Source organism: Nannospalax galili, unplaced genomic scaffold (genome assembly GCF_000622305.1).
Source record: "Nannospalax galili isolate Female #2095 unplaced genomic scaffold, S.galili_v1.0 scaffold46, whole genome shotgun sequence".
In the NCBI taxonomy this organism is placed as follows: Eukaryota; Metazoa; Chordata; class Mammalia; order Rodentia; family Spalacidae; genus Nannospalax; species Nannospalax galili.
The window spans coordinates 2,070,058-2,094,505 of record NW_008355790.1 but is presented as its reverse complement, the minus strand read 5'-3'; the positions used below and the strand labels follow the sequence as shown (position 1 = coordinate 2,094,505).

The window sequence follows — 24,448 nt, the reverse complement described above, 5'->3', positions numbered from 1 at the left end:
AGACAGGGTCTCCCTGTAGCCTCAGCTGGCCTGGAACTCACTATGTAGACCAGGCTGGCCTTGAACTCACAGAGATCCACCTGCCTCTGCCTCCCAAGGGCTGGGATTAAAGGCGTGTGCCACCACTCCCAGCCTCTGCCCCCTTATTTCAAGGAGCTGAGGGGAATCTGAAGTTTTAAGACATGAAGCTGCTTCTCAAGAGTTGTGTTGCTGCTTCTGCTAGAGAAAGTAGGAACTCATATTTGAGTCCAGCTCATTATATTTCCCACTTCAAAGTAAATCACATATATTAAGGGCTAAAACCCAAAGAGAGGAAACCGGGGAGGAATGTTTTACTGTGTGGGAAGAGATGAGGCGACAGCACCACTGACAACTGTCAACATGTAACCACATGCCCTGCTTCTTCATATATGCTGGAGTACCTCAGAACATGGCCTTATTTTACAGATGAAATATTTGTGGAGGCTATGAAGTTAAAAATCAGGTCCTTAGGGTGGGTGCTAATGCAATATGACCAGTGCCCTTATAGAGACAGGGGATTAAGACCACACACTAAAAGGGAGGTGTGAGAAGAGACACTGGATGAAGACAGCCATTTGCAAGCTGAAGACAGACCCTGAGCAGATCCTTTCTTTGCAGAGCTCAGAAGGAACCAGTCTTGCTGAACCTTGATTTTGTACATGTAGTCTCCACAACTCCACATTTCTGCTGAAGCCATCTAGTTTTTGGTACTTGGCTGCATAGCCCTGGAAAACAAATATTCTACAGAACCTAGAAAGTGCTGAGAAGACCCTAGGACTGAAGGACCAGTCGGAGAAAAAGTAAAATGATGAAATCATAGGTGTAGGGAGACTCAGAGAGATGAAAGGTTAGCCAAGTACAAACCAATAAAAGTGAATGCTATTTACTTTTTTTCTTATTAATGGGAGAGTGCAGACCCTGGAAGACCCGGCTGCTGTAGAGGCAGTTGGTGTGAGGGTTGCCTCTCATTGCTATTGTACAAGGAGCCAGCACAACATGGGAGCAGGCAAGCCAGAGACTTGTTGGAATCAATGATGATGCTTATGACTGGAGGGTGCACATGCCATGTCACCAGTCCAGGCCTCAGTATAATCCCAAGGTGGTTGTGCAGGGTGTGTTCTGGAAGCAGACAATCTTGAATTCCAGGTGTAGCCTTACCCCTGCTAGCATTTAACCTTTGTGCCTCAGGTCTTCTTCTATAAAAGAGGCAATGATAGCACCCCCTTATAGGGCTATGGTGCCTATTGGAGTTTACAGCACTCAGCAAGTGCTAGCTGGTATTATCAGAGGTGACAGTAATTCTCACCTCTCAAATTCAAATCAATACTAGACAATCCTCCACCTGATGCTGGGTGCTGACTCTACTGTCCCTGGATGACTGGTCTTGGGCACTAAGGAAAAGTAGCATTCAGCATGTGAGCCCAGTGGCAACTGTTAGTCTTTTTTTTTTTCCTTTAAACTTTTGGACTGCATTAAAAACAATTTTTTTTGGTCACATTTGTGTGCGTGTGTGCGTGCCTTGGTTATTTGTGTGGAAGAGAGAGGATAACTTGGGGCCAGGGTCGCTTTTCTCCTTGTGTATCCGGAGGATTGAATTCAGGTGAACCATCTTGCTGGCCCTTTGGAAGCCCCCAAAAAGTCACCTCAGGGGATCCCTCAGGTCCCAGAACCCAGGCTGAGCAGGGCAGACAGCCTCAAGCACTTGGTAGGTGTACAGTGTACTTGAGCACTAGACTGCTTTCCACTCTAACCATCCCCCGGGGCATGAATTGTTCAGGGTTGCCCCAAGTCTGGACATTGGCAGAAGCCCAGTCATGAAAGTCAAGGATTGGCGAAACCTGTTGTGGAGACCGTAATGAAATCAGATTACGGGTGTTCGCGTATATCGGTGCTAAAGAAAAGTGGAAACTCTTCGGCCACCATAGTCCCTCGAAGAAGAGAGGCCAGACCAATAAGTCACCGGGGTGGGCTGTTGATGGAAGCCGCTAAAGGGCGCCTGCAACATTCCCAGGCTTCGCATTGCCAGGGTTCCATAAGACTTGGGAGCTGAGACACTAAGACTTACCCTCTGCCCTTCCTCGGATTCGTTGTGAAACCACAGGGAAGTTTGGGTGACTGTAGCTGAGTTTGTATGCCGCCTTCTACACCCGCGCGCCCAACATCCCACAGCCAGGCGCTCTGGGACCCGAAGGCAGGAGTGGGGCAGGGCGGGGCCGGAGGGGTGGGCAGGGCCTGAGGGAAAGCCCCAGTCCCTGGCGGCCGGACAGGGCCAGCAAGATGGGCGGGGCCTGAGGGGGAAGGAAGAGGCTGGCGGGGGCGGGGCTGGCGAGAAGGGGCGGGGCCTAAAGGAAGCAGAGAGTCTGAAGGGGCGGGGCCTGAGTGAAGCAAGGGGCCTAAGGGGGCGGGGCTGAGCCTGAGAGACGGCGTGAGGCGGTACCTGCCAGACAAAGTGGAGCGAAGCCGGCTGGGCCGTGCGGGCGGGGAACGAGATGGGGCGGGGCGGGGCCTGCAAGCCGGAGCCAAGAGGGGCGGGGCGGCGCGGCACGCGCCCTAACAGCAGCCCGGCCCTGGCGCAGCTACGACAGTGGCGCAGCCAAGAGAGCAGCAGCGGTCGTGACTCCTTAAATAGGATCGGGTTCGGGAGCCGGGCAGTGAGTGGACTGCAGTGACAGCCGCCGGCGGGGCGGCGCGGTAGCGGAGGAGGTGAGTGCGCCTGCCGCGAGGAGCCGCGCTCGGCGAAGGCGACCCCAGCCGGGCCGAGACTAGAGAAGCGCCCCGCGGCTCCCGGTGACGTTCCGCTTTTCCGGCCTGGGCTCCGCGGCCTCGTGGCCGTGGGCTTTGGGAGGCTCCTGAGGCTTCCTGTGCCGGAGCGTGGTCCCCGCGGGCTGCGCGGGCGCTGGGCTGGTGCACGGCGGAGCTGGGGAGACGCGCCTGGCGGACCTGGCCTCTGGCTGGCGTGGCGGCGGGTACCAGCCCTGCCCGGCTTAGGTGCCAGGAGCTGCTCCTGGGGCTGCGGACCCTGGTCTCGCCGCAGCTGCACCCCTCGTGCCCGGGAGGCAGGGATTGTGCAGCGCACTCGCACCGCGTGAAGATGGACTGTCCGGGTGCAGTTCTGTGACGTCCCCTGCGCCCAGTGTTCGCAGGAGGGTCACAGGCAGCGCCAGGAACCGGTTGCCATACGTAGAAATTCTCGCGGTGTCTCCAAGAGGAGCGCCCACAGCCGCTGCACACAGCCGTGATGGAGTCATTGATTAAGGCAATTTGGCAATTCCTTTTGAAATAGGAAAGCAAAAATGATATTTACCACCTTGCAGCGTAGACAGCAAGTGCCGAGAGATGTCCTAGAAGAACACGTGGATTAGAATCTTAAGATCGACGCTCCGGCTAATCAGTGCCTTATGTCAGGGCTTGCAAACCTCTCCCCACTCCACCCAAGCTCAAGGTTATGGAGTCTAGTTAAGAATGGCCATTATAAAAGTGCCCTTGAAGTGCCCTGGTTAAGACTTTTAAGCCGTTTTCTTACAATGTAAGTATCCACCCTACCCTCCTTTTAGGTATTGACTTGATTACATTTAGAAACTTAACCTATGATTTTTCCAATGAAAACAATTATCGGCGTAACCCAAACAGATAAACAAAACCCAACCAACCAGTTGATTCTGGTTCTCTTCAGATGGAGGTGACAGGTTTTGCCCACCAAAACTTAAAGTTTGAGTTGATGGTCTCCAATGGGTGGGCTTAAGAAGATAGAGGTTAAAGAAACCCATCAGTTTGGAGTCACGCTGTGCAGTGTGGTAAGGACAGAAAACAAATAGGACCAGATAGGTCTTGGGGGGTTTTATGTGGTTGTTATTAGCTCAACTAGGAAATCCCTTCCTGTTGTGAGTCTGACTCTTCTGTATAAGTTCTGCATTAAGACTAAAATCTGTCATGAGCTAAAATTGTATGACTGGGAAAGGAAAATCACTTTATATACTCTCCTGAATTTACTGTAAACAGAAAACTTTTTAAAAATCACCCTCCCCCCACGATTATAAGCATTTTGACATATTTCCTTCCTGTGCTTGTTATTTATATTTTGGCAGTGTTTTTATTATTATTGTAGGCAGCCTGACTGAAAAGAAATCGCTGAGGTTTATAAGTTTTGACATTTAACAGATGGCATGTGACAAATGCAGGTAGGGGACAGGTTATCTATTTGTACTTTTCACCACTGCCTCCAGGTTCTGAGTTTGTCTGGAGTAACTGAAAGTATAAACCAGCATGCCACAATGTTGTGACCCAATGTCTTTAGCACTCTAGTTTTGATGTGGCTGTCTAGTGAATGGTGCTTCAGTGTTTAGAAGGGGACCCTGGGACAGCAGGTAGTTTTTGTCATTTGTAAATGGAGATTTTTTTCTTTCTCCCTCCCAGCCAGCTTGTTTTCTTTGACTGCTAGAGGATAGGATGACTAGTAATTTTTAGGTGTTTATACGCAGAGGATCATTTGGTTTTTATGATCAATTGAGTTTGCTGGGTAAGATTTCCATTTAAAGTGTCTGTTGTTCCCTTGCATGTACTGTCTCAACCAGTTTCTATTAAGTTCCATTACATTGGAAGTAGTTTATGGACAGCCATGTTTAGATGGTATGCTGTGCAAGGCATGTTTAGATGGTATGCTGCAGAATGGAAAGAATTCCTTTAAGGCAGCTTCAGAGTTTTGAGGTTCCTAAAGCTTCTCTAAGCCTGACTGTCCTGCCCAAGTAGATTAAAGTGACTGAGTTTTTAGTGGTCTTCAGTCCAAATTGGTAGTTAGACAAACCTGTCAGTCATGAAGTGCTTGTACTAATGCTTAGAGAATGGTTCTCCATGCAGACCTGATCTTGAAGCTGCAGTGCTCGATTTTAAGTTTCAACAGGCTAATACTTTGAGGGGCTTCTGAGAACTTTAAAGAAACAGGTTCCAAAGTAGTAGCTGAACTTGACCAACTAGACTGTAGAGGCAGTTTTACAGTGTTTGTGACAGTAGCTCTGAGATGCTAATCTTCATAAAATGCTGAATGTCAACTCCCAAGAAATTTTAGTTTTGTGTAATCCTGGAGTGATATGAACTATCCACAAGGGAAACTATCATTTGAATGAATTATGCTAATTTTTCCACTTCCTGACACCATTTCTTAACTGTTAGAGGCAAGAATATTCAATCATTTGCAACCTTTGAGGTATCAAGGTGGTGAGCTCTGGGGTGATGAAATAGTACCACCTCTTCCTTATTATGTGACTGACTAGAAGGGATGTCACTTTTTGCCTGGAGGTGTGGGGGTGGTATTCCTTTGGAAATGGGGGAGGCTACCTAAAAGCAATGTATGTACTATGTCCTAAGTCTGAGTTTTCAAAACTCAAAGACTGAATTCACACAGGGCCTGGGTTAGTTCTCCCATGGATTATGTGCTTGGTCTCCAAATTTTAAGTAAAATGCAAATGTTATCTAATCAAAGTGTAGATTTATTTTTCATATTTAAAAGTAGTATATGCTCATTATAAAAATTTGGGACATTTAAAAACTAAAATATTTGTACTAGTCATACAAATATTACATACTATTATGGCTCATTTTCTTTCTATTTTTTTCTTTTTTCTTTTTTTGGTCTCACAGAGATCCACCTGCCTCTGCTTCCCAAGTGCTGGGATTAAAGGCGTGTGCCACCATGCCCAGCTTATCTTTTTCTTTTTTAAAAAACAAATTGAAAAATATTTTAAGGCATATGTTGTCATTTGAAGTTAAACATTTTGATAATTCACTTATAATTCCCCCAGGTTTGTTACATATTTTTTAAAAATGAGTTTTGAAGATGATTGCTTTTAAATGATTCATTTCTTTCTTTTTGCTTAATATAGGAAATGCTGTCTCAGAGCAGTTTCTCAAGCGCTTATATATTTATATATTTAAAATAAAGCATGTTCTTAAAAACTTACTACAACAATGATTTGAAAATAATTTTCATTTATAAATGGGTTTTCGTGAACTTTTAGGTTAATGTAGTGGAAATCTGTTGAAATAAAGACTTCATGGTTTAGAAAGACAAATGGAAAGAAGTTAGGGGATCGAGAAGTGTGGTTTGCCTTTTAGACCATTTCCCCATTTTGGATGTGACTTGTGATAAATGTATTATCTATCCATTTGCAGAATTGTGGCTGCTGTAGAAACTGGCACTTTCCACTCAGGTTTGTTGGGGGAGAACTGTCCATATCCACAAGGTCCAAATATCCTGAAGACCACTGATTAGGAGAATCGAGAGAGCTGAAGCAGAAACTGCTTTTTCCCTAAAGCGCAGGTGCTAGTCAAAGCAGAACTGTGGTAGCTGCCAAAATGTGGCTAATATGAACAGGACCAATCACTGGGGACAGGAGAGGTGACAATAGTAGCTAATAGTATCTGTTCTTGCTGCTTCAGAGGCTAGCCAGTTAGCCCCCAAAGCAACCCTACAAGGCAAGCCTCACCCTTACTGTACTTTATGAGACCTAGAGAAAGTTGTACATGCCAGGATTTGAGTCTAGCTTGTCTGACTTTTGGAGCCTGTGGTCTCAATTGCTTTAGCTCCACTGCCCCTCTGGAGCTAGGTGTCTCAGTCCTGGAGAGCTTGAAAAATTCTAGTCTATTCAGAGGTTAGCAAGATAAGACAGTCTCCTTTGCACATGCTGTTGCTCCTTGGCTTTTCCCTGTCTCTTTTATACTGAGCCATGATTTTTTTTTTTTTTTTGTACCACCAGAGTTCCAAGTGAGAGAACAGAGTTTGAAGCGTGGTTTGGAGTATGATGAGATCAGTTGCTGCATAGCATGGCTTTCTAGAGAATTAGAAAGTAAAAGGCCTTGCCTGCCCTTGAACTAGGTCTTGGAAGCCAGGAGAACAGTTCAGATGCGTGATTAATGCATTTAGTGTTGAGGAAGAGGAGAGCACAGGAGCCTGAGTTTAAGCAGAGATGGTAGAGTCAAGAGCACTTTAATAGAGAAGAGGAGATTGGCCTCACTGTGGCACTCAGGTTTATTCTCTGCTGTGTATCTTGGGGGTACATTTGCCCCTTCTTGTTATAATCTAGAGATTGTGTTGAAAATTTAAAATAGACAAGAGAATGGAATCCTGGAATTTCAGTGTTTGAAGGCATTGTAGTATTGTCCAGTGATTCTGAGCCTTTTTCCTGGTGAAATTTTGGGCAAACTGGAAGACATGGATAAACATATCAGGGCTTCTGTGTATTAAGTGGGGAGGGCAAGTGTGCTGGTAGTTTTTGTGTCAACTTGACACACCTGGGTTAAGGGAGCCTCAATTGGGGAATTGCCTCCATGGGACTGGCCTGTGGCCAGGTCTGTGGGGCATCTTCTTGATTGATGAGTGATGTGGGAAGGCCCAGCTCACTGGGGGTGGTGCCACCCCTGGGCAGGAGGGCCTGTGTTGCATAAAAAAGCAGGCTGAGCAGGGGCCAGGGAGCAAGTCATTAAGCAGGGTTCCTCCATGGCCTGTGCTCCAGCTCCTGCCTCCAGGTTCTTGCCCTGAGTTCCTACCTTGGGCTCCCTGATGAACTGTGACCCAGGAGATGTAAGGCAAATAAACCCTTTCCTCCCCAAGTTGGTAGTGGTCAGAGTGTTTTGTCACAGCAATGGAGAAACAAGCTAGAGCAGAAATTGGTATCAGGAGTGGGGTACTGCTGTGACAGACCTGACCTTGGTGTTTTTAGGAGGATTGTGGAAGCATTCAGAATTTTGGGCTGAAAAAGCCATTGAGTGCTCAGAGTTTATTGCTGTGGAGCTTGGAACAGTTATGCTGAAAGAGTTGTGAATGGTGGAAACCTGGCTTGTGAAGCTTCAAAGGGAGGCAGAGACTATCAGGGCTGTTTGTGTGATATTTTGAATTGAGAATCTGTGGGTTCTGGTCAGCTGGGGCTGAAGAATCAGATGTGATTAAGAAGAGACCAGAACTTGAAGTAAAACCTTTGCTTTACTAGGAGATTTGATGCTGGTTAGATGGGGCTGGAAAATCAGCTGTAAGTAACAAGAGACCAGCATCACCATGGTGAAATCCTCTGGGAAGCATTTCCTCAGGGTCCGTACACAGAAGCTGTGATCGAGAGGGGGCCTGAGCCTCCATCTCTATCTGAAAGCAGGACTTGGTAATGTGTAAGAGTTTCCTGCATGGTTCTAGTGTTGAAAGCGTGGAGGGGTCACAGAGAGCAGCTGAGGCTTGACACTCTGAGAGGCCAGGAATGGCCATAGGTGAAAGTGCAGCTTCAGTTACAGTAAAGACCCTAGGACTGAAGGGGTCATGGAGAGAACCTGAGGCTTTGCACCCTAAGAGGCAAGAAGAGGGCATTGGTGATGGTGTAGCCTCAGTTTCAGTGGAGACCCCCAGCTTTTTGGAGATGCCAGGATGATGGGACAACCACCATGGGCAACAGCAGGTGTGGAATGGAGCCAGCCTGGGTTTTTGAGACAAGCTGTGTGTGCTGTGGATGGCAGAGTCAGAGAGGTGGAGCTGCTAGAACCCTTTGGAGGCCAGAAGATCATGAGTGAATCCCAGATGTCCAGCCTTGAGCTAGTTTACTGGACTTAGGTTTTGCTTACGTGTGCCTGATTCTTCCCTTTGAAATAAGATAGTACTTGTTTTGGATTTTTACAGGAGCCCCTAGTTAAGAGACTTTTAAAAGAGACCATGGACTTTTAGGTGTTTGGATTTTTTTTAAGGACTGTGGGACTTTTAAGGTTGTACTGTCTTATGTTGTGATATTAATGTTAACATCATATCTTGAGGATAAAAGTTGGAAAGGTTATGGTTTTATAGTGATGTGTTTTTGTGTTTGTGTCAAGTTGACAAGGGGTCAGTAAGGATGGGTAGAATCTCAGATCCCACAATATCTTCTATCCCTTTTTACCGCAGAGTCTCTTCAGACAAACTCCAAGCTCTAAAATAGCCCAAGTCCCTCATCTCACTGATGCAGTAACTGTGGTACAGGGAGAAAGTGTGAGTCAGTCAAGGTTACACAACCTTCCTTCCCCTCTGGCCACCGCACATACATACTGGAGTGTGTTCCTGGGCCCTGGGCCTGTTTGAGGAAAGTCTGGCACCTAGTGTTGTCCTTAACTTAATGTCCTGAGAACCAGGCAGTCAGAAGGTTCTGCTTACTGTATTTTACTCTCTGTCCAACACTTCCCAGCATGCACCTGTTTCTTCCTTTTGTTCTTAGTATCATCAACTAAGTTCACAGTCTATCATCTCCAGTTTAGACAGTAAAAACTCTTTGTTGAAAGGAAAGGAAAGTCAAATGTAGTTGCACACGCCTTTAGTCCCAGCACTCAGGAGGCAGAGGCAGGCAGATCTCTTGGGTTCAAGGCCAGTCTGGTCTACATAGCAGCTGGGACTACAAGGGAGACCCTGTATCAAAAAGACCGAAAAAAAAAAAAAAAGAGAGAGAGGAAAGGAAAAAGAAAGGAAAGGAAAGAAACAGGCATGGTGGTTTACTTGTGATCCCAGCACTGGAGAGGCTGAGGTAGGAGGGTCCCTGTGAGTTTGAGGTCAGCCTGGGCTACATAGTGAGTTTCAGTCTAGCCTGGACTAGAGAACTAGAGAGTGAGACCCCCTCCTCCCCGCAAAAATGAGAAAAAGGAGGAGGGGGTGTTGGTTAAAAAAAAAGAGGATAACTTCTTTTTCTGAAGCAGTGCTTCAGGGCAGAAACCATCCAGAGCCCCAAGACTTTATTTGGCTAACCTGTTAAGGGCGTCTGTAGCCTGGCTCCAATGTGCTGTTTTCCCCTCTGGTCTCAAAGCCCAATGAACTAGGATTCTGAACAGGTCACTGGGAGGGTGAGGCTGAAGGGACCATGTACCCCATATGTAAGCTATTTAGATCCCCAAGTTGCTATACTGTGTCCTGGAAGGTGATGCAGTCCTTCACAGCCCTGTGTGTCTGTGGCCTTTCTAGAATGCTAGTCATCATCCCACCCTCTTTTCTCAGAGAGCTGGTGCTCAGAGGCGTTTTTCCTGGAGCAACTCTCCCATTTCTCACATTCCCTTACTCAGTGGAGCCCTAGATTCTCTGACACTCCAGCAACCAAGGTGGTGGTTAAAATGTGTGCCCATACCAGTTAAAAAATAAAACAAAACAAAAAACAGCTGTGATCCCAAGTGTCTTACCCCTAATTCAGAAACCAAAGCATCTTTTCACCAGTTATGAAATATTTTGACTAGTGTTCCTGCTTTGGTCTTGCGTGCGTCTTCCCATGTGTACATATTTTGTTTCTTTATGTGGGTACTTCAGCCATGCTCTAGGCTCCAGGTAAGAAGGAGACCTAGTCATTGTCACTTCTGTGTTTTCAGAAATGGTCCTCGGCCTGTTTGAAGAAGATGGAACTCAGTGTTGTCCTTGACCTATCCCCAAACCCGATCAGTTGGTAGATTCTGTTTATCCTTGTCTACTTTCTGAACATCTTCTAGTGTGTACCTGTTCCTTCCTTTCATTCTCAGTACCACAGACTAGCTCTAGAGTCTGCCACCTCCCATTTAGACAACAAAGGCTCTAGTTTTTAAAAAGGCAGGGAGGTGCGAGGAAGAAGGGGTTAGCTGCTTTTCCTAGTCAAAGTTCTGAACAAATCCTTCCTGAGCAGAAATGGTCAGGGCTCTCCTCTGTCAGGTCCCAGGTCTTTATTTAGCTTGTCTGTTGGGGGCTTCTGTAGCTTGGCTCTCACTCGCTGTTTTCAGCATTTGATACAGTGCCTCACTCCTAGGATGTTCTTTATAGTATCTTGATGATTGATTGAAACTAGAACTGCTCCAATTGTTAAATGTCCCTTATAAGGGTACCTGATAATAATGGGCATTTAGGCATTATTGGCAACTCTGCAAAGCTAGATCTCAACAGATAATATCAAGGCATTGAAAATCTGTAGACCAAAACTCATGCTCCCTGGAAGGGAACTTTGGGTTTGGAAATACAGCTCAGGGGTTTCTTCTCTGTATGTAGCTCAGTTAGGTTGGGAAGCAGGTGGTTCTGGGCTTTTCAGGATGTGGGAGGGAGATTGATGCCAAATTCTAGATAATCTTATATAACTGTACTAGGGTCATCACTTACCTGGTATTCCTACTTTAAAGGTGTGCCTTGTTCCTGCACCAAGAGTGAAATGGTCAAATAGGTCTTTGTTTTCAGTGGGACATTTACCCACATTGTGCCTCAGGTAAAATTCTGAGGTGTCCCAACATGTAGAGGTGACAGGGGCTTTGTATGTCACCAGTCTAACCACGCACTTCACAGAGGACAGACCCAAAATTTAGAGGGGATGGCTGAGCATTCCAGAACCCTGTATTAACCTCTGAAGACTGCCAGTCTCTGCTGTTCTCTCCTGATGTGAGCTGGAAATAAGCTTGGGGATAGTGGACCTTTCTAGAGTGTAGGCAAGGTGAAGATCCTTGGCCATTAGCAGTAGGAGTTGAAGTTATGGGGTTCCCAGGACAGACCTCCTCAGACAAGGCCAGACTCTTAGGTTCAGGTGGCCCTTCGGCCTTGATTATCTTTCTCCAGTCTATCTGACCCAGTCCCATGGCCTGGTGACAGTCCCCAGAAGTCCCCAGCATGCCTTTTTCCATCAGCCGGTGATATTGGGTGTCTTCATCTCCCTCCCAGACGTTGCAGGCTTTTGTGAGCTCTTTGATGCAGCAAGCTTTGCAGGGTGTCAGTTAGCAGCTTTATTGTTGCCTGTGTGAGGGAACTGGGGGCAACCCTAAGGTGACAGGTGAGCCTAGCCAAGCAGGCAGGCTACAGAGAGGATGCAGAGGGTGCCTGGGAGACTGAGGGGTGGTTTCCAATATGGGATATATTTACCTTTGGTGTGTGTCGGGGGGGGGGGCGCTTAGACCATGTTGTTCCATGACCATAAAGTATTTGAGTGTATCTATAAAGTTGATGAATAAAAGTGTTTACATATTAGCCGTACATTTATTCATTACCGACTGAGATGTGTTAAGAGTTTAGAGGACCAGAAAGTCAACTCCTTCTCTACTAACAAGGCAAGAGATCTCTGTGGGCCACTTTGAAAAAGATGAGGTGGGCGTGGTGGTACATACCTTTAATCCCAGCATTCAAGGCAGAGGTAGGTGAATCCCTGAGAAATCCAGGCCAGCCTGGTCTACCTAGTGAGTCCCGGGTCAGCTGGGGCTATAGGGAGACTGTCTCAAAAAAACAAAACACAAAACAACAACAACAAAAAGAAGATGATTCAGTTTGTCAGTTAAAGGGGACATAAACCAAAACTGCTCTCTGAAACTAGATTCTAATTCTTGTCAGAATGGGTGTCTAACTTCAAGGGAGTCTGTAAAATCCAGAGTATATTTTGATTTCATTCTGCAAATTTAACAGTGTAGAAGCCTCAATAAGATTGGTGTTTTATTTTTTTCTCTGGTTTTCTCCCAAGACTTGGACCAACTTGGTATACAGTAGGTACTCATTAGAATTTTGCCAACTGAATACATGCACCCTTTTTTGATACATGAAAACCAAATGCTGTGTTGGCTTGACTGCATCAAGTCAACATTCACCTTTAGGCTGTTGGATATGGTACAAATGCCAGTTAAGCCCCATAGGTAGTTTCCTAACCTATGGAGTCAGAGAGCTCTTGGCTCCTAGAAGTGTGGGATTTGCTCTACCCATTAAATGAGAATAATGAAATGATATTAGCAAAATGTTAACTGTGATTGAAGCTGATCCTAGTGTAAAGAGTACATGGTAATTTTATTGTAGTAGTGAATAGAACTGGAAATTTTTGTACTAAAAATTTAAATATAATGGGAAAAGTAAAGAGCCCAAAGCTAGTGTAACCTATTTATCCCAGTCAGATAACAGCCAAACTAGACAATTTATTTCTCATTCTTTCTTTTAAATACTAGGTCATTATTCTACAATCTTCTGCAACTTGCTAGATTTGTTTTGTGTTTAGCTTCCCCAGGCCTGTCACCTCTTGTTACCTGAGTGCTGTGTAATTTTAGCTTATGTCCCATGGTGTCACTAGTACCTCTCTTCTGCTTCCCCATACAATGAGCAGATCCTGCTTAATCTTTCCTCTACTTCATGTGTTGCCTTCTCTAACACCACTACCTTTCACAGGAACTTAGGGCCCTGTGTTATTTAAAGGTTCCATTCAATCCTGAGGAACCTAGCAACTTAAAAATATTTTAAAGGTTCCATTTGTGAGCCCGGCATAGTGGTACACGCCACTTCAGAGGCAGAGGCAGGTGGATCTCTTGAGTTCAAGGCCAGCCTTGTGTAATAGTGAGTTCCAGGCCAGCTGGGACTACAGGGAGACCCTTGTGAGATCTGTTAAAACTCAAAGTAACTTCTCTAACCTTATGAGTAGAAAAGTCTGTCTTTGTATTCTGTCTGCTTCTCACACTTGTTGGGCTAAGCCATTTCTCTAGTTGATAGTCATTCTGAATCCTTGTTCTATTTTAAGAGGTGTAAGTAACCCAACCCATGCCCTCTTCAGCCTTCTTATCCAGGTCACTGCTATTTGATAGCTTCAACTCTGAGTTGCTGGGCCCAGTGGGCTCCTTGAAGACAAGGACTGAGTCTGTTCTGCCTCCCATACTGACCTCTAGGTCCCCTGCAAGGACATGGCTGACTATAAACTAAGTTCCCTGGGTTGAAGGCACACCTCCAGCAACTATTCCTTAGCCTGTTGACAGGATACTGTCCTGGGTGAGAGATTCAGTCTCCTGGCCTCTGCTTTGAGAGGCTGCCATTTCCTAACCCACCCCTGACTGCCTCCTGCGTCTCCTGCCTCCCACATGGTCTAACTTTCATAGGTGTTTCTCTACCCCCACCTGTCTTTGACTGTTTAGATTTGGCCTGGTTCCACCCTGCCTCTCTGCATAGTCCTCCTGTGATCTCTATCTCATACATAGAGTTTTCTCCCTCTTCCAGATACTTGCAGCACTGAGGCCCTACCACTTAAGTCCTGGGAGGTTATCACCAGCTCTGCTGTGTAGTTGGGTTAACTCCTGCAGGTGTGTTTACCTTCACTGTTCTCTTGAACTTGTTGAAGGAGGAGAAAACATTGCAAGTGCTTCATCCTCTTGGCAATGACCTTCTGTTTGCAAAGGGCTAGAGAGGTTTTATCCCCTGTACTTTTCAGAGTATTGTTTGTGTTTGCAATGCTGGCCTTTTTCAAAGGACACTAGGTGGAAGTTTTTCCTGTAGTCAGTGAGGGCCTGAGCCGGGGCCCAGATCAGGGCAGACAGTGAAGGCTTAACTGTGTTTTCTGGGAGGGGTTTATAAAGCCCATCTGTCATTCTTTAATAAGGACAGGTTGCCACCCTAAATCCTTTGTATAGCAGGTGGAAAATACATAAATACAAAAGGAAATTAACTAACCTGACCCAGTTATATCTTGTTTATCTTGAGAAATGTTTTTAAAATCTAGTTAGTGGTTAATATGACAAATTTTATGCTATGCATTTACCACAATAAAAAGCTAGAAAATGCCAAATGTAAAGAATGATAAGTATAATAATAAACACTTAAGGCCCAATGCATAGAACTGATGGTTTTTAAAAATGATTGGTTTTTTTCCTATGTCTCTGTTACCTGAGGTTCCAGGGTATGTGAGGAATCCTGTTGATTTGGTCTTGATGCCAGGATTTTGTCCTGGAGGTGCCAGCATGGTGCTCATGGCACAGCGGGGAGTGTCTCCCCTGTGTCCCCTTCCTTTCTTCACCCTCTAAGGTTCACACAGGCAGAGGACCAGCTCAAGACTGTGCAGCTCATCTGGGCACAGCCAGTATCTGGAACAGGATCTTGTGCATTTGAGTCTAGGACTCTTCCCATGTTTCTGTACTGTTTCATTCTGAAGTTGCCACTAGAAGACACTGGCTGAGAAGACCTGTATGATTCAGATTCCTTTTCTCTGTTCAGTTTCTCCTACAAATGGACCCTACTTCCTCCTCTCCCGGAGACCTCAATGGAGAAAAATCTTCTTGCCTAGCTGGGGTCTAGCCCTGCCTATTATTGCAAGACTAGAGATCCCTTTACCTGTTAAGCACTTCTCCTTTTCTTTTGGTGGTATCTCTAGCTTCAGGTTTCCTTTGTAAGCTGGAAGGTCTGTTCTTTTGAATCATTTTAGTGGCAAGGGGACTTTTATTTCCTTCTTTAGCTATTTTAATAACAGGCTCTACCTGTCTTGCCTAATACCTTTGGACCATGGTGTCATGTTATTCAATGTTCTGTTTCATAGGCATAATTAGGGATCTCCCTAATTATGTTATGTCATCTGACATAACATGCCCTATCAGATGCAGTTGACGATAGGAAGTTTAATCTCCAGAAACCTCTACTGTCTTGCTTCCTGAAGAATTGTGTCAGTCTATCCAGTGGGTCTTCTTGTGGGCATCTGCTGAAGAAGTCAAGCTGATTAATTGAGGTTGTCCCTTCCATCCAAGCCCTCTTCCTACTCTAGCCTTTTTTAAAATATTTTTATTTATTATTATCTATTTTTTTATGTGTATGAGTGTATTGCCTGCATGTATGTAACTGCACCCATGTTGTGCAATGTCCTTGGAAGTCAGAAAAGGGCATCAGATCCCCTGGAACTGTAGTTACAGATGATTGTTAACCACCATATGGGTGTTGGGACTCAAACCCAGTTCCTCTGCAAGAGCAAACAGTAACTGCTGGGCCATCTCTCCAGCCCTTCTACTCTAGTCTTTGTCAGCAAACTTCCCTGCCTTGGTCATGACATCTACACAGAAATCATGGAAAGTGTTAAGTCAGTATTTTAATGTTTTATTAGCATATATTAATTATGCATAAGAATGAGTTTCATTATGACATTTTCATGATGTCCATAATGTCTTTCAATCATAGTCACCCCTCACCCTCTCAGAGCCCCCCTCCCTCCCATGTTTCCCCTCCTCTTCCTAACTAGCCCCTTCTACTTTCATGTCTTTTTAAAAAAGATTGATTTATTTTTATTTTATGTGTATGAGTGTTTTGCTTACACATATGTATGTGCATCACGTGGGTCTGCTCCACAGAGACCCAAAGAGGGTGTTGGCTCCCCTGGAACTGTATTTGCAGATAGTTATGAGCTATTATGTGGGTGCTGGGGACTGGGAACCAAACCCAGGTCCTTTGCCAAGAGCAGGAAGTGTTCTTAACCAGTGCCATCTCTCTCTCTCTCTCTCTCTCTCTCTCTGTGTGTGTGTGTGTGTCTGTGTTTGTGTGTGTGTCCCAGTGAGTTTCATTAGGGGTGTTTACAGGAGTGGGAGTGGGAGTTTGTTTACAGGCTTGGACACCTTACCAGTGGCTACACCACTGAAGGAAATGTCTCTCTCCATTAACCATTATCTGCATATTAAATCAATATTTGAAAACGGAAGGAGTAATCCTATTTTCCTTAGGATTGTTATTTGAATGGCAAATTTCCTGTTAAATACATCTCACTGAAGTTTAGCCTTGCTGTCCCACAGAAAATCATTCACATGATCTGAGCATCTTCCTTAGGAATCTTTGAGCTAATTATCTTCCCAACTAGATGTTCAGACAGATCTTCTTTGTCTGTGTGTAAATGGAGAGGGTGGAGAGCTAAAAGGTGTTTACCGTTTGAATACTATGTGCTGTGGGGAATGCTGGTCAGGTCCTATGGCCAGCATTCCTTACATCATCCAAGTACCCTGCTCTCCTCTGTGTTTGGCGGATGCTCTCCTCACCAAGCCTTCCCAGGCTACTCTAGGTCAGGGACTAGAAGAAACCTTATGTGTTTCTCTGGTTTGGAGGACTGTTTTGTCATTGAAAACTTGCCTGGTGTGGCACTCCGGGAACTAGCCCCTTTTCTGGCAGCATCTCTGTCCTGTCTGTGGAAAATCTTGATTTGTCTTAAACTTATGAGCAGTCTCTGAATATGTGAGGATTGTTTCTTTCTGTTAGTGTTAACAAAGTTCTCAGGAGGTGAAATGCTTTAAGAAAAATAAAGCATCATAGGAGGTGGCATTTAGTCCCCTCTGCTATGTAGACTCCCTCCAACTCTTTGGGTTTGGGGAGGAAAAGGACACCCTGAATGCCCCTTTCCTCGTTGGGAGTCATTGTTCTATAAATGTCTCTTCTAGTGGATTATGATAGGAAAATGACAGAAAAGTGCCTCAGTAAGTATTAAGTACCTGCTTTGGTCTGGCCCCTGTGTTACTCTGGGCACTATACCAAGGCTAGGAGAGACAAGCAGCTGTAGAGGATCTACGCACCTCTCATTAGAAGTTTAACAGGAGGTGCTAAGTACCACACAAAGGTATAAATAAAATATTCCTGGAGTTTAGCAGAAGAACTAATTGCGTCCCACTGAAATCAAGTAAGAATTTAGAGTAGAAAGTGGCCTCTGGCCTGTTTGGATAGAATTTAGACAAAATAAGGTGGGATCAGGGAAAAGAAACCGTGAAGGAGATGAAAGCAGGCACAAGTTAGAGAAGAATTTCTCAAAAAGGGCTGGGAGGGTGCAGAAAGGGCAGGTGCAGGTGCCCAAAGGAGGAACTGAGGCCGCCTTACACTGTGCAACCTACTCCCGTGGCTGTGCTGGGCAGGGAGCCACCAGAAGACTTTTGTTCTTGCACTTGAAGGAAGGCTTTTGGGACCTTGGAAAGTTGGGCTGGTCACTCACAAACCACCTTCTGGTCGCATTCTCCCTTCTGCTGTACCACCATTCCCTTTCACAGGCTCACAGACTCAGCCCTACAATTCCTGATCTTTTCCCTTTCGTAGCCAGTTATTTACCATATCTGCTTTTATAAATTATTTGGAATTGTCTTATTGTGGCAAAACACATGTAGCGTAAAATTTTACCATTTTGACTATTTTTAAGTATACAATTGCTCAATGGTATTGAGTGCATTCACACAGTTGTGTAAGCGTTGCTCCTGTCCAGCTAGTTTTCATCATCCTGAGCAAAACTTCTGCACCTGTTAGGCAATAGCTCCCGTGGCTCCCTCCCTGCCCCCAGCCCCTGGTAACCTCTGCTCTATTTTCTGTCTGTGAATTTGCTGATTCCAGGCACTTCTTATCAGTGCCTTCATATTTTTCCTTTTCTTTGGTTTATTTCACTTAGCATGGTCTTTTCAAGGTTCATGCATATCTCCTGTGTGGCATTTGTCCTGATTTTCTTTCCTTGAAAGATTGAATGCTGTTTCATTATGTGTATATGCTTATTTTCATCTAGTGAGGGGCATTTGGGTTCAGATAAGACTTTAAAAAATACTTTGTTATTTTTTGTGTATGAGTGCCTTGCCTGCATGTGTGTAAGTGCACCCATGTTATACAGTGCCTGAGGAGGTCAGAGAGGGTGTCAGATTCCCCTGGAACCAGAGTTAGGAATGGTTGTTTGCTGCCATGTGGGTTCTGGGACTCGAACCCAGGTCCTCTGCACGAACAGCCAGTGCTCTTAACCCATAAGCCATCTGTCCAGCTCCTCAGGTAAGACTCTTAAAAGCATGGTATGGGACTGAAGAGATGGCTCAGTGGTTAAGAACACTGGTAGTTCTTGCAGAAGACCTGGGTTCGAATCCCAGCACCCACGACATGGGTACACTCACATACATGCAGGCAATGTACTCATACACATAAAATAAAAATATTAAATAAAATACATTTTTTAAAAAAAGAAAAGAAAATCATAACTCAACTGATTTCCCTGGACACCTTCCCTCCCCGCTTCTTAACTACATTAACTCAGTTAGTTTGTTCCAGGTTTATTTGTCAACTGAGTTAGCGCTCAGGAAGGGGTTGCTTCCCATTATCTTGTTTCTTCCCCCACTTTTTGAAAACCCACTGGTACCTTTGCCATGCAGCTCCCCTTAAATCCCTGTCACTATCTCTTGTACTTACTGCTGCTTTGTTCAGTCTTTGTTTGCATTTCAAGTCTCAGGAGCAGGTCTGTAAGTTTTTCACAACTTGTCTTCACATCTAAATACAAAATAGTTCTTGTACCTCAGTACAAGGATAGGGGTTTCTCCACACACAAGTTTAGTTCTCGTATTAAAATCTCAGCAAGGTTCTCATGTTTTGAACAACATCAGAGCAAGCACCTGGTCCTGGAGCATTTCTGCTGAAGCTAGTCTCAGGGCCTTGTAAACTAACGGATAAACTTTTTCTAAAGCAAAAAACAAAACCACAAAAAAACCCAAAACAACAACAACAAATACTATCCAGGTAATTGTTTCCTGGTGTTTGACCCTACAAAGGCAAATGTTGGATATTATTATAAAAACCTTTTTAAAACTGAATAAAGGCTGGGCGTGGTGGTGCACTCTGGAGGCCAGCCTGGTCTATACTGTGAGTTCCAGGTTAGCTGGGACTACAGGGAGACCCTGTCTCAAAAAAATGACAGGAAAGAAAGAAAGAAAGAGAGAGGGAGGGAGGGAGGGAGGGAGGGAGAGAGAAAGAAAACTCAGTAAAGGATGAGGTTCCGTTATAAAAATGTGGATCTGTAGGACAGAGTCCTTCACTGTCTTAATCAGGTGTGATCTTGTGACCTGGGGGGATTTTCCTTTTTTCTTTCTTTTTTTGCAGTGATATAGATGCTTATATGATGTCAAAAATACTTGAACTTAAAATGAAAGAAATGGCTCAGCAGTTAAGAACACTGGTTGTTCTTGCAGAAGACCTGGATTTGAATCCCAGCACCCACATGGCAGCTAACAACTGTCCATAACTCTAGCTCCAGGGGCTCCAACAGCCGCTTCTTTTTTTTTTAAATATGAAAAAGAAAAGAAAACTGTTAGATACCTGGGAAAATGGCCTTAAAGATGCCTCAGAACCAGCCTGGCATGATCAAGCACACCTTTAATCCCAGCACACAGGAGGTAGAGCGGGTAGATATCAGAGTTCAAGGCCAGCCTGGTCTACATAGTGAATTCCAGGCCAGCTAGGGCTACAGGGAGACCCTGTCTCAAAAAAAAAAAAAAAAAAACCAAAGAACCCGGCATGGCAGTTTACTTCTGCAACCCCAGAACTGTACCTGGGAGACTGAAGCAGAAGGATAGAGAGCTCAAGGCCAGGCCAGCCTTCGAGACATTGCAAGATCCTCTCTCAGAAATAAATAAATAAGCCTAAGCAGTATTTCTAAAGTAATACAGTTTGTCATATGACTTAGGAGTTTATGGAATATGGAAATTATTACAAGTAATTGCTTGATCATCCCATCTACCTCTAAAAATTTATCTTTTCAAGTTGGCATGCTGTTTGGGGGCTCTTTTTTTCTGGGCTGGGCATATGTGATAGCTGTGGCCAGTAGTCAGTATGAATGGTTGAGGTATGGCCTTAGTGTTACCTGTTTTTAAAAAGTGTGGCATTTACTTGCTTTTAAGTACTTTGTGTGCGATTCTTTCTCTGATAGCTTTAGAAGGAGTGGCCAAGAAGCATAAGTGTAGAAGTATTCAGCCCAACTCCACTATTTTATAAAATCAAGATTATGAAAACACGACTTCTCAGCTTTGTTTCCCCTTTTAAAATCTCCATGGAAATTGACTCTAATCCCCAGGACCAGTCACTTTAATGAAAATACAAAACTCATTGGTTTAAGGTTCATTATACTTGGTTGAGAAGAAAAGTCCCAAGGCAGTGGATGGCAACGATGAATTATTCTCTGTGGAACCACTTGCTTTGTGCAGAGGATCCCAGAGTCACCCGAGTAGGCCTTCTGTGCTGGGTGAGATGGCCAAGACCAGTGTCGTGCTGGCAGTTCCCCAGTGGCATAGGGTTTGATCAGCAGCCCCTGCCTCCCCTCTGGTGGGAGACTTGCATCCCTTCTGCATTTGATACTTTCTTCTCTCTAGGGACAGCCCCACTATTCTTTGGTTCTGTGGCTTAAGCAAATCTAGCTTTAGTTGGTTTGCCAGCCTGGGTTAAGGAGCATGCCACCAGCAACGGTGGCGTGGCGGACTGAAAGAACAGCAAATGGCCTAGCTGCCGCTCTCTTGTTCCTCCTGGGACCTGATCTCTGCCCAGCTAGTGCCGGACAAAGGAGTACTTTCAGCCCTCAGTAAATAGCGTATTGTGTCAGGGAGGAGGTGGGGCAGGGAATGACAGCATCATGCCAGCTTGGCTTGCTGTGTTAAGGAAAGATGTCGGGCTTTCTCAATTTGCTGCTGTTGGGGCAAGGGTGCTATTTATGTGGGTTTGTTTGAGATCTACATTCCATCAAACTGCTCTTCACTCTGTTTGATGAAAGCTCGAGGAGCTTCAGAAGAGAAACAGAAGATCACAAGAAGAGAATAAAATGCTTCTGTAAGTAAAGGTTTGCAGAATTGCAGGAGTGCATGAGTGTGTATGTTGTATGGATCAGTCCTCGTATATCCTTAGAGAGAACCATGTCTTTGTGGGTCACCTCTGGCTCTGAGCTATTTTTTTCATTTTGAAAGCACAGTGGTAGGAGGTGAACCTTTGTCTACACTGGGCACTGAAACCACATGTACAGAGGCCAGGGAGTTAAGATAGCATTACATAAGACATCAAGAGTTCAGATGGATTTCAGATACCAGTCTCTCATAACACCAAGCAGTCTTATTGCTAGAAGGACCCTGGGTCCTGTTCTCATGGTTCCTAACAGCAGCTGAAGGAGACTGAGTCCATGTGCAGCCGACCATGTGGACATTCTCAGTGGACAGGTCAAGGGCTAACCGAGGGTAAGAGTCATTCCTGTAAACTGAGTTTAGAGTTAGGCTAGTGTTCTGTGCCTGACAAACAGTCCGGGAAGCCTTTACCATCTCTGGTCTTGGTTTTCCTCATCATCGTTTGCTATTGTGATGTTCCAGTGAGGTGCAGGTTGTGAAAACCTCTCCAAAGCATGAAGTAAATACAGTTCAAAGCTTGGGCAGAGAGGTCCCAGCATTTCTGTTTTCTTAAAGTCATGCCATCATTTTCGTTGGCCTCCCCTGCTACCTGTTTTCTACTCATACATCCTCTAAGGCATTCTCATTCTCAGCTCTTGTTCTTTGCTGGGCTTATGGAAGCTTTCCTCGACTGTTCCTACATTTCCTGTCATACTTTTTGACTCAAGTTTTAGAGGCATTTTTAAATGAGCCAGCTGAGCAAACACTTTTTTTAGTGTGTGTATCTGTCTGTATATGTGTGTGCCACATGCATGTGGGTGTCAATGGAGGCCAGAGAAAGGTGTTGGATCCCCTGGAGCTGGGGTTACAGGTGGCTGTGAGCTGAACTTAAGTCCTCTGGACAAGTAGAGAGTGTTTTTAACTGCCCAGCCACTCTCTAGCCCCACAAACACACCTTTTGTAAGCAGGAAGGAAAGGAAGAGTGTGCAAGCTGTAGTAGAAGCTAATTGTCAAGTAAACTTGTGCGTTCCCCACTAAGCAACATGGCTTCCTAAGACAGTTAAGTTGTATTCTTAGCAAACAGCAACATGATGTATGTGCCTGGGCTGTTAGATGATGATATGGAAATTTGCTTTTGAAGGAATGCAGGAAAATTCTAAACAGAACACCCCTGACATAAAAACAAGATCTCTTGGTTTTAACCACTTACTAGCAAGTACATATGCCTTAATGTTTCCAAGACCCATCAGGACTGAATTTTAAAGAGTGGGGTCTATCTTCACACAGAGCATAAAATGGCTCTTTACTGTATCTAATTTTCTTTGACTATAAAGTCCACCTCTGTTTTTAAATATCTGACTCCTTTTTCCTTTGTAGCATGTAAGTAGAAGGGAAAAGATTTATAATGCTACCAGTGCTTAATAGTTATTCTTGACATGAATATGTCATATATCTAAAGAATATGTGTTTCTTTATCATAGCTCTCCAATACACAGCCTTAACCAGTTTGCTTGGTTGGGCTGCAGGTTGTTACCTGGCTTTGAGCGTGGATTAAAGTGCTATAGCTTGTCATTATCACCCACTAAATGTGAGAATGTGACTAGATTTAAATGCTTAGCATTACAGATTAGCATCTAATACAATGTTCTTGCACATATGCTGTTAATATATGATTCCCTGAAGTTTTTAAAAAGTTCTTCTCAACCTGTGAAACTTTCTTAGTACAATACACTCTATAGCTTGGTTTTACTGCTTAAACTAGATAAATTAATCCCCTGTGTATGACTCTATTTGTTTGGAGATGAATTATTTGATATTCTCACTCCAGGATATAATTCTGCTGTGCTCTTCCCCTATAAATTCATGCAAGGTAGATTTTATGGAAATTACTTCAGAGACTTGGGAAAAGAAGAGAAAAGGGCATGGGTGTATGTTCCAGAGGTGGGTATGCCTCTTCAGGTTCAGATTGCGGAAGGGTAAGGGCAATGAAGACATGGGGAGTAAAATGATTGGAGGGCAAGGCCAGTTCACACATTAAATCAGAAAGCTTGTGTATGCGTGTGCGTGCTTTTTACAGTCTCAGTGCAAGTAAGACCTGGGCTTGAGTTATCTGTGTATCCTTAAAGTCTCAGTGTAGACATCCATTCTTCAGACAGGCCCTGCCCTGTGCCTGGCAAGCTTTGCTCACTTCATTTTGTTCTTCCACATTATGTGGCCAGCCTGATCATTAGCACAGCCTTCCCAGCTGCCAGCACAGTGCTTGATACACCCTAGGCACTCAGTTATGCAGAGTGATAGGAAGAGCTCAGTTCCTATGACTGCATCTAGAACAAATACGCTGTGAGTGTGCCCTGGCATCTGTTGCTTTCGGAGATGTCTCATGGTGGTTAGACATACCATCCAACATCTTATCCTTCATTTCAATGGTTTAAAAAACATAGCTTTTGTCTCTTATTGGGAAGCTGAGAAAAATGAAAACAGTGTCTGTTTGCAGAACTGCCCCTGGCAGCAACACTCACTGATGCTGGTCCCTGCCCATGGGTGGAGCAGTGGGGTGACTCTACTCCCAGCTCCTCATTGGCCCATCCTCCACCCTCTGTTCTCCTGAGAAGTCAAGTATGGATTTTGTCTGCTAGTTACCTTTAGCCCAGTGGGCAGCAGCGTAGGACTCGGCATGTGACTAACGCCCTGAAAGACCTTGGCAGGCCTGGTAAGCACCCGCTGAGCTGCCCTGGCCCCTACCCCACCCCAATCCTCACTGCCCTTTTCTGGTTCTGCTGTGATGTGTCACCTAGCAGTCAGCTGTCGGTGGCACAGATGGTGAGTGGTTTTGTAAGCATGGTGCTTTCTCTCTAACGTTATGATCTGAAGACACTTGCTTATCTGTTCTTTCTCTGTTATGTTAACCTTGACATTCCGTGTGTGTGTGTGTGTGTGTGTGTGTGTGTGTGTGTGTGTGTGCTTACTCTTGCCCAGAGCTGGGATAGTACAAGCTTGAACAAGCTGAACAAATGTATTATGCTGTGTCCTGTGGTATTATTGGTTAGAAAAAGCAGCTTGATCTTATGTTACTCTGTGAAAAAAATAGTATAATAGTACAAATTAA

General features: G+C 44.8%; 1 protein-coding gene across 3 annotated transcripts in view; it reads left to right on the top strand.

Moving 5' to 3' along the window:
• The first annotated feature begins 2,553 nt into the window (after positions 1-2,553).
• Positions 2,554-24,448, top strand: part of Acsl1 (acyl-CoA synthetase long chain family member 1) — a 71,479-nt gene continuing 49,584 nt past the window's right edge. The window contains exon 1 of one of the 3 annotated variants that reach the window (XM_008853575.3): positions 2,554-2,724. The gene's annotated coding sequence lies outside the window, so the exon portion shown is untranslated. Of the gene's footprint in view, positions 2,725-3,099; positions 3,548-24,044; positions 24,163-24,448 lie in introns of those variants that run through there. The other 2 variants (XM_008853578.3, XM_008853577.3) reach the window with 2 other exon arrangements.